This window comes from Pantherophis guttatus, chromosome 2 (assembly GCF_059756535.1).
Source record: "Pantherophis guttatus breed Tessera chromosome 2, ASM5975653v1, whole genome shotgun sequence".
NCBI lineage: Eukaryota > Metazoa > Chordata > Lepidosauria > Squamata > Colubridae > Pantherophis > Pantherophis guttatus.
This window is the reverse complement of record NC_142064.1, coordinates 198,395,123-198,411,285: the sequence shown is the minus strand read 5'-3', so window position 1 is coordinate 198,411,285 and position 16,163 is coordinate 198,395,123. Positions and strand designations below refer to the sequence as shown.

The 16,163-nt window shown below is 40.5% G+C and overlaps 1 protein-coding gene across 4 annotated transcripts in view; it reads left to right on the top strand.

Annotated features, from left to right (window-relative positions):
- Window positions 1-11,931: 11,931 nt before the first annotated feature.
- TNIP1 (TNFAIP3 interacting protein 1) overlaps window positions 11,932-16,163 on the top strand; it is a 68,633-nt gene continuing 64,401 nt past the window's right edge. Inside the window, exon 1 of one of the 4 annotated variants that reach the window (XM_087887514.1) lies at window positions 11,932-12,071. The gene's annotated coding sequence lies outside the window, so the exon portion shown is untranslated. The remainder of the gene's footprint in view (window positions 12,072-16,163) is intronic. The other 3 variants (XM_087887509.1, XM_087887510.1, XM_087887507.1) reach the window with 3 other exon arrangements.

Sequence of the window (16,163 nt, the reverse complement as noted above, 5' to 3'; positions counted from 1 at the left end):
ATGTGCTGGAAATTACGAGCAGGGATCCTGCCTTAGACAACTAATCTGGGGCAGGCATTGCTCTGCAGCTTCTAATGATCCAGAAGAGCTTTCCCATTCTGTGTGATCCTTGTACGGTTTCTCAGTGTCACCTTCCCTGGTTTCCCCTTTGTTTTTTGGGGGTCCTTTTTGTTCTCCAGTGCCGCAGGGCCACCTTTGACTGTGAAAAAGATTCAGGCTTGCTCAAATGTACTCGGATTAACCCTGAGTATATGATTTGCATACACAGTAGAGATCTCAATGTTCTGGAAATCCCCTTTCCTGACCAAAACTTCCTCCCTGGACTCAGAAAGCGTCATCATTTTGTTTCACTGCTTTCTTTCAGTGCAAAGTAATGCAACAGAGAGGTCTGAAGGGGTAAACAAAGAGCCCCCCAGATGTCAGAAAGGAGAATGTCCTGGGAAATTTTCAGAGCTACCCTTTGTACCCATTCTTGGCCAGCAACTAGTTTTCCTGCCTTGTTGCCTCTTGCTTCGAGCCTTGCTTTATAGAAGACAGCTTTTCCCTCAGTCTCTTTTTTAATCATATTGAGCAGGGAGAAGTGATCTCCCATCCTACTACATGCTGCACAGTAGTGGGATTCAAATTCTGTCACTACCAGTTTGCTCATGGGCGCATGCATGCTTGTGCATGCACTGAGACATCTGGGTGGGTGGGAAGAGCCTCCTGCCATCGCCGCTACCGGTTTGCCCAATCCAGGGCGAACCGGTAGCAACCCACCACTAATGCTGCACGTATATTTATATTTATATTATTATTCATATGTACATGCATAGCTTTCTTTGCTGAGAATTTACTGGACACTGCTGATTTATCAAAATATTCAAGAACAGTAATGCATTGGGCACCCTATTAATAGGCTGATCTTATTTACAGCTTGAATATGAAAACTTCCTGGACTTCCTTGAACTCACTGGGACTGATTTCCAAGTAAACACTTCGAGATTCAGGGATATTGTGGGTTTTCTACATGCACTGAATAGTGGTTAAAGGAGAACCAATAAGACCCAGGTTCCAATCCACTCGCAACCATAAAAGGCTCACTGGATAACTGGACCAGTCATCCCTGTGACATCAAACCTACCACACAGGATTGTTGCTGTGTGGAAAACGGGAGAGGAGAACACTACGTATTCTACCCTCAGCGCCCAAACAAAAAGCAGGGCATAATTTTTAATAAGTAAACACGTCTCTTCCTCTCTCTCCCTCTCTCCCTCTCTTTCTTTCTTTTTCTCCATGTTTGTTTTTAATGTTGTCTTCCAGGTTTTCAAGAACTGACTTATAGACATTGTAATTTATTTTGTAGTTAGAATATTAGCCTAGTAAAACACTACCAAGATTTTTCAGGGCTTTCTTGCTTTTAATCAGTAATTTCTTGGTAGTGCTTTACTACGCTAATATTCTACTTACAAACTAAATTTCTGTTTCTTTACTTATTTGATTCATATGCAATTCACCCCAGCCTTCCAAGGCATTCAAGGAGGGAGGGAGGAAGGGAAGGGAAGGGAAGGGAAGGGAAGGGAAGGGAAGGAAGGAAGGAAGGAAGGAAGGAAGGAAGGAAGGAAGGAAGGAAGGAAGGAAGGAAGGAACTGAGCAATCACTATTTTCAGATAGATAGCTGCAAAGTGTCTTTTTCCTCTAGAATAATTCTGGATCTAATCTAACCCTAATTCTAAATCTAGGAAACACAAATATTACCCATTTGAAAGCAAGCACCAGTTGAGCTTCCAATAACACAAACAGGCATCTGTAAACAGCGCAGACAAACATTCCCAGCAGCATCTGTAGCAAATTCCAGTAATGGCAAAAGAATGACATGCATACAATAAGATTTCCAGGCACATATTACCCTTATCTACTTGTGTCTTAATGTCAAGTGCAATGTATCATTTGCGTGATGATATCAGACATCATATTTTTGCTGCCTTCCTGCAGATGTGCACGTTCATATTCAAGATCACCGAATGAACATTAATTGCCTTTGAGTTGGGTTAAACATTGTGTCATACTGATTGTGTGGGATGATGATTTACAGCAGGAATAGGGAAGTATGGATCTTCCAGTCTTTCTCATCTCTGGTTGGAGTTGATTAGGTTTTTGGTCCAGAGATATCTGAAAAGCTACAGATTTTAAGAATGAAAAATTGGGAGTTTAATATATTTGGAATGAATTCCTTTATAGCTGATTTGCATGATTCTAAATCTCATTCTAGAGAGACGTGCTGGCTCAGTGGCTAAGACACTGAGCTCGTCAATCGAAAGGTTGGCAGTTCAGCGGTTTGAATCCCTAGTGCTGTGTAACGGGATGAGCTCCCATTACTTGTCCCAGCTTCTGCCAACCTAGCAGTTCGAAAGCAGGTAAAAAATGCAAGTAGAAAAATAGGGACCACCTTTGGTGGGAAGGTAACAGCGTTCCGTGCGCCTTTGGCGTTTAGTCATGCCGGCCACATGACCACGGAGACGTCTTCGGACAGCGCTGGCTCTTTGTCTTTGAAATGGAGATGAGTACTGCCTCCTAGAGTTGGGAACGACTAGCACATATGTGCGAGGGGAACCTTTACCTTTACCTAAATCTCATTAGCGATAGTTATGAGTGCAGAACTGAACGGTGAGGGTTTATTCCAGTCTCAGTTATCAAAAAAGCAAAATTACTTGTGGATAGTCACTGGAACAGGGCCTTCATAACTGTATGTTAATTATTCAAAGCTGGTACAGACACAGTATTCCCTGACCTTGAGATATAGATCCAGATCTGATTTTGTGAGGGCCCTGGTACTTCCTGAGCTTGGTTGTTTTCTTATAGACGTTTCATTAGCAAACTAGGTAACAACATCACTGATCAAATCATCACGTTGCTACCTAGTTAGGTAATGAAACGTCTACAAGAAGACAACCACTCTCAGAGAGCACTAAGGATCCCACAGTTCAATCTGGAACTACAGATATTCTCTTAGATCTGATTTTGAACAAGACAACCATTTTCTCTAAAACATATAAATGCTCCTAGCTCTTATGGGAAGGTCTATCTTATCCTGTCACCTAAGAACTGGATTTTTGTATCAGCAGACCCTGCTATGGCATGAAGCAGTCTGATCTGTGTCTGTCCACCTTGCACTATGCTTTGCACTACTTTCTTTTCCTGTCATCAAGGCTTCAGAATGGCCTATAAAATACCATGGGGACAGAATCTGGGTTCGTATCTGCCAGTGTTCCCATTTTACTGAAGATGAATTTTGACGTTGGATGACAATTCAATACATATATACTGTACACAGAGACATCTAGGGAGATTCTCAGTCATCCAGGTCATGATTGTCCCAAAGGTGTTTTTCCAAGAGGCAAGTCCAGTTGTCCAGTTGCCTCTTGAAAAAGCACCTTTGGGATGTACACAGAGACACACATCTTGACTGTGAGAAGAGAAAGTCTTCTCCCTGTCCTCCAAATCAGAAGTGGGACTGATTATAGAATGGGAATGTGATGAGGCTTCTCTTCTTCCTATAATGACTTTGGGTTGATATCACATGAGAAAGTGATGCACTGTCATGGCCTCCTCAGAGCCCAGTTTGGGGGAGGAGGAGGAGCAGTTGGAACTGGGACTCTCCGACAGGGAAGGCATGCCAGAGGCTGAGGACGATGTTGTCCCGGGATCCTCAGGCATTGAGGGAGATGTTTTGCCTTGACCATCTGGCTCATAACATGCACATATGTACGCATATGTGCAGTCCCTTCATCCTGTATATCTTCCAGACCAAAGATCTTAGCCAGTCCATACTAAGAATGATGCTCTAGAAGGCCTGTGAACTGGGCAGTATCACATTTTGCCTTTGGACAGATAGTGATTTGGGCACAGATCAATAGAAGACATTTTATACATTTTTATGTATAAAACTTATTTCCCATTTGCTTATACAACATCTTTACTTTTCAGTTGCATTCACATCATATCCTAAGCTTCGTTAGCATTAACTGATGGATTATTTTTCTTTCTTTTTTTTCATAGTTTATGATATTTTTTTGTTTGTCCAATTTATATGGCCACCCCTCTCAGTGAGAAACTCTGAGAAATGAGCAGAATTAAAATAGAATAAGAACAATAACAAGCATTATAAAAATAAAAAATATAGGCAGCCAAGAAAGAACAGTCCAAATAATGAACAAAACCAAGAAACAAATCCCTGCACATATAGTACTTGGGGCCTTAGGCCCAGGCACATTATAGTTTAATATACTATATTTTGAAAATTCAAAAAATTAATGCCCTAATCAAGTTGAACATTTAATACAAACATAATTTTTAGGTTCCCCTTGTACTATTTATAGTGCTCTCTGAATTTTGTTGATTTGGAAAGAAAGCTAGAAGCAAATGTTTTTGCAACATATCTATCTAAAAAGAGACTCACACACGTGATATTGTAGATAAAAGTTCAGTCTTGGGCCCAGTACTCTTCAAATTTGCAGATGACACCAAGCTGGGGGAACTGCAAACGCTTTGGAAGAAAGACTGAAGTTTCAGAAGGAGCTTGACAGACTTGAGCATTGGGCCCTATCCAACAAGAAGCAGTTGAGCGGTGAGAAAAGTAAGATCCTGCACTTAGGCAGGAAAAACCAAATGTATAGATATAGAATAGGTGGTACCTGATTCAACAGTAGTATCTGTGAGAGGGATCTAGTGGATCACCATTAAAGTATGAGCTGGTAGTGTGCTACAACTGCCCAAAAAGCCAATGCAGTCCTAGGTTGCATCAAAGGAGGGATATCGTCAAGACAACAAGAAGTGATAGTAATGTTTTACACTGCATTTGTGTGACCACACTTGGAATATTGGACACCATGCTACAAAAAAAAATAATGTTGAGACTCTGGAAAATGTGCAGAGAAGAGCAACAAGGATCTGGAGGTTAAATTGTATGATGAATGATTGAGGGACCTAGGTATGTCTAATTTATTGAAGAGAAGGATCATGGGGACATGAAAACTATCTTCCAGTAGGAAGAGCAACCCTTGAAGGGCTGTCATAAAGAAGGGGGGATTGATTTATTCTCTCGGACAGGACAAGAACTAATGAGTGGAAGTTTATCAAAGAGAGATACAGCCTAGAAGTAAGGAGAAATCTTCTGACAGTGAGAACACTGTCAATGGAATGGTTTGCCTCTTGTGGCTGTAGGTGCTCCATCACTAGAGGTTTTCAAAAATAGACTGGACAACCATTTGATTGGGATGGTATGAGACTCCTGCCTTGAGCGGGACTTGGATTAGAAGACCTCCAAAGTCCTTTCCAGCCCTATGATTCTGTCTTCTATATTCTAAGTTTTGGGTTAATTATTTAATTTTTCTGATTGTTACTTTGAAAGTTGAAGGAATAGTCTGCTGATAAATAATGAATAATTTCCTGATATTGCATTTTATTCAAATATTTCACATGATTCAGTGGGGACAGATTTAATGTTTTCGTCCAGTAATAGCAAAGCAAATAGTATCCTAGTTGTTGATTCATGCTTGACTCCTGCTGACACTACATATCCTTGTAGTTTTCTTGGAAATGATGTGGAAGTTACTTTACATTTCCTTCTTCTGAATTATTTTTCCTGCTTCCCCTCCAATTCTAATATTTCTTAGAAATACTTAATCTGGTCTGGCACACCTTAGCTCTCTTGACATCAGTCAAGATCTGCTGGATCCTACTATACATTAACACAAATTTTTCATTTCCATAGTTGCACACATGGCTTAAAGTAGCTGCCAATATGCATTCCCCATCCAATCATTTTAGATCTCGGGCTTAAAAGTGTAGAGTTTGATGAAATAGCCCTATTTATAGTTCCTTAGATGCTGATGGAGGAACCTGTAAGAATATACCGACTGAAGCTTAAATCTAGTTCTATAACCGAAAAGGCTTTCCCAACTGTTCTCCAGGTATTCCCAGAAAGGCTGACTGCATGGCCAGACTTAGGAAACTGAAGTCTCAGATGGCAGGAATTTCTGGTTACTGACACCTCAGTATATCTGGGGTGGAACAAAATGTCGCAGAAAGTTAACAAAGGTTTCCTTTGGGATGAAAAAGTGCTTAGTCAAGAGCTGTGTTTCTCAATCTTGGCAAGTTAAAGATGTGTGGACTTCAACTCCCACAATTCCCCAGTCATACCTCAAGTTGCCAAGGTTGAGAAACATTAGAGGATACCAAAAAGCAGTATTACTGTCAGTATTCAGTCGGAGCTACATATCCTGCATTGCAATAAGGTTCAAGCAAACCTTTATTAAGTCTTTGATCTTCATATCTTAGCAACGGAAGGCACAAGAACAAATCACCCACCTCTATTGACAACTCTGTGCTTAGAAAATGAGTTATCTGAAACTCTCATAACTTTTGCCTGAGAAATATAAATGATTTTAGATTAAATTACTGTACTCTTATAAATTACCTTTGGGAAAGAGTATGGGTAATCCTTAATTTACACCCATAATTGAGCCCAAAATTTCTATTGCTAACAAAGTAGTTATTAAGTACATTTTGCCTCATTTTACAACTTTTCATGCCACAGTTGTTAAGTGAATCACAGCAGTTGCTAAGTTAGTAACATGGTTGTTAAGTGAACCTGGCTTTCCCATGAACTTTGCTCAGAAGGCCACAAAATATGATCACATGACCTCAGGACACTGCAACCATCTTAAATACATGCCAGTTGTCAAGTGTCTAAATTTTGATCACGTGACCACGGGGATGCTGCAATGGTTATAAGAATAGCAGGGATGAAATCCAGCAGGTTCTGACAGGTTCTGGAGAACCGGTAGCGGAAATTTTGAGTAGTTCGGAGAACCGGCAAATACCACCTCTGGCTGGCACAGAGTGGGGTGGGAATGGAGATTTTGCAATATCCTTCTCCCAGGAGAGGGGTGGGAATGGGGATTTTGCAGTATCCTTCCCCTGACGTGGGATGGGAATGGAGATTTTGCAATATCCTTCTCCTGCCACACCCACCAAGCCACGCCCACAGAACTAATAGTAAAAAAAATGAATTCTATCACTGGTTATAAGTCATTTTTTTCAGCATCATTGTACCTTTGAATGGTCACAGAGCAAATGGTTGTAAACTGAGGACTACCTCTATAACCAACTTGTGAAGAGTCTTGAAGTACTTCTTGCATGAAGAGAAAAATCACAGATTTCATAAATCAGGGGAAAAATATTAGTTCATCAAAAATGATCTCAAAAAAGAAATGTCATAATGCTTTTCTATAGTTGGACAGTAAAGATACTCTTGAAATACTGTCATTACCATGTTTCTAAAGCAAAGATCAGCAGATCAGTTAAAGTACTAAAAAGGGCAAACTAAAATAATCAGCAAGACTTGACTAATTCCCCATGAGAAAGTAATGGCATTTGTGCTATTTAAATTTAGAAAAAAAAGATGTGCAAGGAGCTTGACAGAAATATTTAACATTATGCATACAACAAAGACAATAGACACATTTCTCTTTTATAGCACTATAACAATTGCTCATCCAGCAAAGCTGAACAATGGAAGAGAATAAAGTACTATTCGTAACAGATAGTTTAAACCAGTGTTTCTCAACCACTGTAACATCGGTAGACTTCAGCTCCCAGAATTCTCCAACCAGCTTGCTAGGTGGCTCAGTGGCTAAGACACTGAGCTTGTTGATCAGAAAGGTTGGCAGTTCGGTGGTTCGAATCCCTAGTATCTCTTGCGTGAGCAGGGGTTGGACTAGATGACCTCCAAGGTCCCTTCCAATGCTGTTACTGTTACTTTACTTGTTGAACTATGGAATTCATTGCCGCATGATACAATAATGGCCAACCATATCTATTCTTAAACTGAACTATTAGGCAAAATCCAGATGGCTGTTAGATGTCAGCAATGAGTTAGATTTCCTGTACAGTATCTCTTTCCTGCCATCTAGTGCTTTAGCAGGACACCTGACCTTGTAAGGAAATGGAGGTTCATACTCTTTTCCTGGAAGCCCTCAGTGTCATCACACCTCAGCTCTCCCAGCCTATATGTTGTGGGTTACTAGTTGTATCTGTGTCACCTCTTCTTCATGGAATGCCTCTATTCACCATCCTTCCTCATAAACCTGCTGTGCAAAGAGAATTAAGACCTCCTTATCCTAGGACAAGGGACACAGTGGCTCAGTGGCTAAGACGCTGAGCTTGTTGATCCAAAGGTCGGCAGTTCAGCAGTTCGAATCCCTAGTGCCACGTAACGGGGTGAACTCCTGATATTTGTCCCAGCTTCTGCCAACCTAGCAATTCGAAAGCACCTAAAAATGCAAGTAGAAAAATAGGGACCACCTTTGGTGGGAAGGGAACAGTGTTCCGGGTGCCTTTGGCGTTTAGTCATGCTAGCCACATGACCACAGAGATGTCTTTGGATAGCGCTGGCTCTTCAGCTTTGAAACGGAGATGAGCACCGCTCCCTAGAGTCAGGAACAACTAGCACATATGTGCAAAGGGAACCTTTACCTTTTTATCCTAGGACAAGTAAAACAAAAAAATGAAATAAATTCCACAGCACCATACTGTATTTTTGTCCTTTGTATTGAAATGTGTAACTGGGTAAATCAGTTCTAAGTTGCACAAAAACCATACAATACCAAGCTTAGGTAGAGACAATTATAGTTACCAGAGACAGTAATATCTTAACCTACAGAACTACAAACTACATGAAACATGTTAGCTAATTTCTTCTTCTAGACAATGAACCAATGTCTGAATGGATCAGACATTCCCTGTGCCAATCCTGTAAATACCATCTTTAATTGGACTTTGGAGAGGATCTTAGCTTGGCATCTCCATATCCTTCACAACAAATCTTGGATCTTTTCTCCAAGTTTCCAAATGAGCAAAACCTTTTCTATCTGGAAAAAAAAGTACCAAAATCTTTTTTTTTAGCTGCATGCTAAAGTCAGCATGTTGAGCCTCAGCTAGGGTTGGCAGGCTGGCTTGGCCTGTCACTACAAATGGTCAACTGGAATTCTGTAGCCAATATTTAACACCTACTGTATTTTCAACAGCCAATTTCATGGAAGGGAGAATTTTCAGTGGCGCCTATTCATAGGAATAGCTCATTGGAAGCACTCAAGTGGTCATTTACTCCCATTTTGCTGGTGGCCTTGTAGTGATTTCTGGCTGATTCCTGAGAGGAAATACTCAATAACCCCGGTTGTAGGATGACTTTTGTTTTTGGCTTTTTTAGAAAAACAAATTGAGACATGCTTTTTCCAGGAAAAATATGCAGGCATTAAAAATAAACCAACAACAGATTACATCTGAATACAGTATTTTTCCCCCTGAAGACAGGCATAACCTATTTGAATTTCAGTGATCCACAAAATAACTTTCCCTTGCAATACACAGCAGCTTGATGGTTGGAGTGAGCCGAATTACAAAAAAATATGACAGAGAAACAATTGTGAACGTTGATATATCTTGTTCCTTTCAATTTTATTCCCTAACATATTCCTGCCAGGAGCCCCATTTTTGCCTAGAACTTTCTTCAGGCATAATTCATAGGGGTCATTAATGGAGAAGGAAAAATTCATCCTACCAGGTCAGATAGGTGAGGCATGCTTCTAGTTCCTTCCCCTAAATACTGCCTGATGGGAGCTAGGAAATAGCTCTTCATTATGGCAGCCCCTGCCCTATGAAACACCCCACCCCTCAGAACTTCTACAGGCCTCTGCCCTCCCAGCCTTCCATAAAGCTTTGGCTTTTCTCCACACCCTGGTATAAGCTGTAATGATAGCATGTTAGAACAGATAGGCACTAGGATTTTGTTGTTTTTAATGTTTTAGTTTGTTGAGTATTGTTGTTGTTATTGTTGTTGTTAGTTGCGAAGTCGTGTCCAACCCATTGCGACCCCATGGACAATGTTCCTCCAGGCCTTCCTGTCCTCTACCATCCTCTGGAGTCCATTTAAGCTTATGCCAACTGCTTCGGTGACTCCATCCAGCCACCTCATTCTCTATCGTCCACTTCTTCTTTTGCCCTCAATTGTTCCCAGCATTAGGCTCTTCTCCAGTGAGTCGGTCCTTCTCATTAGATGGCCAAAGTATTTGAGTTTCATCTTCAGGATCTGGCCTTCTAAAGAGCAGTTAGGGTTGATCTCCTCTAGGACTGATGGGTTTGATCGCTTTGCAATCCAAGGGACTCGCAGCACCATAGTTCAAGACCACAATTGTTTGGCGCTCAGCCTTTCTTATGATCCAACTTCACAGCCATACATTGCAACTGGGTTATTATTATTATTTACTAAATTTATTTGCTGCCTATGTCACAGTGGAACTACTCTAGGCGGCTTACAACAATAAAAAAAATGAAAAGAGTATAAACAGAACTGAAGTAAAATAATAAAAAAATAAAATAAACAATTAAGAACACAATAGGAATGCAGGCCATTCTCAATTTACAATAGTTCAGTTAGTGACCATTCAAAGTTACAACAACACTGAAAAAAGTGACTTATGACCGTTTTTCACACTTACAACCTTTGTAGCATCCCCATATTCATGTGATCATCTTTTGCAACCTTCTCACAAGCAAAATCAATGGAGATGCCAGATTCACTTAACAATAACTAACTTATCAATTGCGGTGATTCACTTAACAACTGTAGCAAGACAGGTTGTAAAATGGGGCAAAACTCACTTAATAAATGTCTCACTTAACTACAGAAGTGTTGGGCTCAATTGTGGTCATAAGTTTAGGACTACCTGTCCATCAATATGATAACCAAAAAGGTGAACAGGTGGAGAGTAGAGAGCAACGGGAGGGGATGGAGTCTGCCATCAATCCATCACTACCTCCAGTGTGCTCCCCAGGCCCCCCTCCCATTTAGTCCCCAGGCCAACAGGCAAGCTCTAGGCTCTAGGCTCTAGAGTTATATTTATAAAATGATTTTATATATCTCTTAATTTTTTATTGGAAGCTGGCCAGAATTGGTTAAAAGATGGGCAGCTATAAAAATGTTTTTAAAAATTGCAATGCAGTGTAATGCAATACAGCCAATCCAGCAAAGAGTGAACCCAGGGTGAACCCATATCTGAAGGATATGGTTAAAAAAAAAATCACACATATAAAAGTTTTAATTATATTGTTGCAGCTGCCATCTTGACTTTTATTGCCATGGCATACAAATCTCTCCAGCTGAGCCTGAAACATTGTTCAAGGCCACCCAGCGAAAAACACAAGTAAAAGGAGAGCTAATCACATGTTTACAACACTGCCTTTCAGATCATTTATCCTTTAAAAACTCTGGTTTCTACAGAATTCTTTTGCTTTTGCTGTTCTTATTGAATCTTTCGTTTCTCCGCAGTGTGGCAATTTTCTGTCAGAGTCCACATGATGCAAAGCTCATAAAGCACCATTTACACAATATTGTCACCCTTGAGTCAAACATGATTTTTCCAATTAGCTTATGATTTCTGGTTCTGCAGGATGTACCAAGTTGTAAATTGGCAATACAGCTTGGGTTCACATAATCTGATAAGCTAAAGTATGATTATTCTGCGCCCAGAGTGTCATATAAACTGAGCTAATAGGAGGAACATCAGTCACTCAGTTTCGCTAGGGAAGAAATAGTAACATACTGTAAAGACTAAACTGATTCTCGCTGCTTGTTTAGATTCCCCCCTCCCCCCAGTTTCTATTGTTTGGACCACAAGTTTCGGGTTTGATATCACATGTAGACATTTCTTTGGTACTCAAGAAAAAAAAACGCAACAAAAAGCCAGTTTCCTAGCAAATAAACATGGGATTCCATCTACCAAATATATTTTCTCAGTGAACTGATTATTCACGTAGCAGTGACGTACTTCAGCATCCCCCCTCTGGCTACAGGGGAGCCCTTTAAATTATCTTTGGATCCTTTTCAAAACCACCAGAAAAGCTGTCTAGGGCCTCCTTCACGGGGAATTCCCCATCTCCAAGCTAAAAGTAAGCCTGGGTGTGCCTTTCTTTCTGCAGTTGATTAAAACATCCTGGAAGGCTCTTTTCGACCCTCTCTCTGGTTTGCCTGAGTGAGTAGTCAACAGGAAAACTTTTGCTACAGATTTTTGAATTTATGGGAGTTTGGGGCAAGATTTGGTTTGGGTATAACAGAGAGATTGCACTTCCCTTAAATTAGGATTTCCATGTTTAGGACTGCCTGATAGAAAACCGAAAGAAAGCAATGTTTACCGATTTCAGCATTCTAGGAGAAAAGAAGAAACTTTGGTTAGCGTAGCTAAAATAAGTTTTCTAAAATAGAGGCAGAAGAAATTCAAATAAAGGTTTGGATAATGGCAGGGCTTGCATTAAACACAATAAAAAAGTGGTATATAATCGTTAGGGGAAAAATGCTCTAGAGTACTCAGAGAGAAGGCACTTTATATAAAGTTATCTTTTAAGGAATATAAAATAGGAGAATTTATTTAACAAAATGCTGGAGAAGAAACCCTGAAAGTATGCTTCTGAAAGTGACTGCAGAGACTGAGCTACTAGATGGGCTATTTTTAGTGGCATGGCTGCATAAGAATAAGCATAGCTTTGCTGGATGGCATTGTCTTTAAAGTATAAATAAATTATAAATTCCTTTAAAGAACAAAAGAAAACACTTCCATCCTTCCGAGGTGGGTAAAATGAGGACCCAAATTGTTGGGAGAAATATAACCACTTAGAGAGGGCTGTAAAGCACTGTAAAGCAGTATAAGTGTTATTGCTATTGCTATCGTGCACTTTGTCAGCCAAAATGGAGGCTTGGAGGGGCGGATCTGTCCCTCCGACGCCTCGTTTAGATCTGCACAGTCCTCACCTGGCACTGCACAGGTCTCAAAGGAACTCCGTTTTGGCCAGCAAACTTCCGGACAAGGCCTAAACAGAGCATCGGAGGGGTGCGCACAGCTGAGAGGTTGGAGAAGAGACAGCTTGCTAGATCTTCACATGGTAAGTGACCTGGTGCTGTAGGTTGGGGGGACGGAAAGCAATTGTGGGGAGCATGAAGTATTTCAGTGGGTCAGGGAGGCCTTGGGTTATCTTAAGCAGGTGGTCTGTTCCATCACTAGCCCCCCCCCATGGCCTTCCCTACCCTGAAATATCTCATGTTCACTTAATGAGCCATGCATTCTATTAGCGAATGTGTGGGCAAAAGGAGGGAGTGATTGCGTTCAAGGTACAAGATTCACTCCCACGAATCCTCGGGTTACGAATGGAATGGGCAGGCTGAATTCTCTTGCATCTCATAAACCCAATATCTCCTGACCAGAACCATTTAGTACTGTTGTTTTTTTAATAGTAATTTTGTTAAAAAGTACAACTGCAGCAATAAGAAACTAATCAACAAATGTTCTCTTCTTCTTATATCTCCTTATCTATAAACAAATCCTTTAAAATCCTTGTCATTTCAGTCCTGATTAGCAAAAGCTCATTAAGAGGTTACCAGAGATAACAAGTCTATTTTAATTCTGATAAAATAAGCCAACTTTATATTCCTTCCTTTTTCTTCTAATAATCTTGATAGTTTCTTCAAATAATGTGTTAAAACAATTTCTTTTCAGTTTTTCTTTGTCCCTTTTTATAAAATTTTAATAGGCCTGTTCTGAAAATCCAATGTAGGAAGGTTATCCAGGCCACACTCTTGATTTGTTTATCCCTTTTAATTATTAAAACATCACCTAGTCTCTTTTGTATGTCCAGTGTAGCATCTTTTTCTGTATCATTCCTGTAGCTTGTCATTTTAAAATCCACTTTCAGATCAGCTTCAGCCTTGTCTAATAGAACCTGTTCCTTTCCATAACATCTTTTAAACATAGTCTATATATAGAGGAAGACACTTTTAAAATTAACTTCTGTGTCTACTGTTCAAGAATATTCTTCAATATGTCAAATGTTAAAATATTTTGCTCCATTCTGTGTAAATCAAATTTAAGTGTTCTTCTCATTTAATTGTAACTTTAGTTCCCTCTAGTTCCCTCCATAAGTATCTTCAACTTATGATCTGTAGTTTAATGACCATTTGAAGTTACATCTTAGAAAGGGTGTTTTATGCCCTGTAAAGTACTTCCAAGTATTGGAATGTCACCTTGCCCCCCATACAGATGGACCACATGAGATACACGTAGGAGGAGAACTTTTCTAAGCCAAATATGTACCTTAAGGGTAGGATCTCCATTGGTAGCCTAAGTTTACACCAACCCCAGATCTCTTGTGAGATTTTTTTTTCTCCATTGACTAAACTAAAGATACCGTTTAAAATGGTGAATAAACCTGATTGAGATTCTTATACTGGTAATCATCAGTTTTTCCCCAACTTTGTATTATGCTTGAGATTTCTTGCTTGATTCAGAATTAAGCCCAACTGAAGAGCTTAATTCTGAAGAGCTTCCTTTCCTGAAGGAAAAAAAAGAGTCAGCTTTAAATTTAATAAACCCTTACAATGAGTTAAGTATTTTCTTAGATGCATTTCTCTCATTTAAACAGGTTGCTTTAATGTTCCTACAAAATATATAGATATATAATGAAGGCAAATTCAGGTCAGATCTTATGAAATTATACAGCTGTTTTCACAATAAACCAAGCCAGTGAGCACACCTGTCATTGCTTCATGGAAGCATCTGATACAGAGATGTACAACCTTGGACCCTTAGCCTAATTTCTAAAACCCTGACCAGCCTGCTGAACAGGGAGGGAAGAAAAATGAGAGGGGTGGGTCACAAAAAGGAAACAGCCACCTGGCTCCACCTGCCAATAACATCAGTCCCATTTTCTACCATTGTGACTCTCCGGATAGATTATGAAATTCTCATCCCTGTTTTACAACATTCACAACATGTGATGCTTCTGGTATAAAGTTTCCCACTTGTTAAAATTCAAGAAAGAAATCCCAAGAATTCTAGATCTACCAGAGGGCAATGCAACTTGTGATCCCAGGTGCAAGGTACATACACAAAAATACTGTAGATTGTCCTTAATGTGAGCTCACATGAAATAACAATTTTAATAATTACAATCCTACAATATTAGTAATTATGTCAAGATTTGGTGTTCTCAGCTACATTCTCACAAGACTGCAGAGCAGAACTCTAAACTTTCATGAGATTTTGTGATCTTATGAGATTTTTTTTTATTTTTTTTCAAAAAAATAATTCCTGACTAATGCTGGCATTCCAACAGGCATAGCAGCATATGCATGATGTCACCCAAAAACAATGTGTCATCAACCTGGTTATGTCATGGCTTTAAAAAATTGCTGTGATGATTTCATGGTCCACATCAGTGGAGAAATACAAAATGCTGGCAGAACACATAAGGGTATTGAGGACTCTTTCAGAATAACAAGACTATAGAATTTATCTCCTAGTACTGTGATGGCGAACCTATGGCACAAGTGCCACAGATGGCACGCAAAGCCATATGGGTGGGCATGCAAGCGTTGCCCTAGGTCAGCTCTGGCGGTCATGCGTGTGCTAGCCAGCTGATTTTCAGACCTTCCGGAAGTTGGCAAATGGGCCATTTCTGGCCACCAGAGGGCATCTGCGGGATGGGGAAGTCTGTTTTTGCCCTCCCCAGGCTCCTAGGAAGGCTCTGGAGCCTGGGGAGAGTGAAAAACGGGCCTTCCGGTCCCACCGTACCATTGCATGCCAAAAGCTGGGGGAGTGCAGGGGGGTCATGTGCGCATGTGCGGTGGGGGGGTGAGGCGCATTGAATTATGGGTGCAGGCACATGTGTGCATGACACACACACACCCATGCTCCCCCCGTTTTTGGCACACAATGGCAAAAAGGTTAGCCATCACTGTCTTAGTACAATGACCATGAGGGATGCGGTGGCTCAGTGGCTAAGATGCTGAGCTTGTTGATCGAAAGGTCGGCAGTTCAGTGGTTCGAATCCCTAATGGCACGTAATGGGGTGAGCTCCCGTTACTTGTCCCAGCTTCTGCCAACCTAGCAGTTTGAAAGCACATAAAAATGCAAGTAGAAAAATAGGGACCACCTTTGTTGGGAAGGTAACAGTGTTCCATGTACCTTTGGCGTTTAGTCATGCCGGCCACATGACCACGGAGACTTCTTCGGACAGTGTTGGCTCTTCGGCTTTGAAACGGAGATGAGCACCACCCCCTAGAGTCAGAAACCACT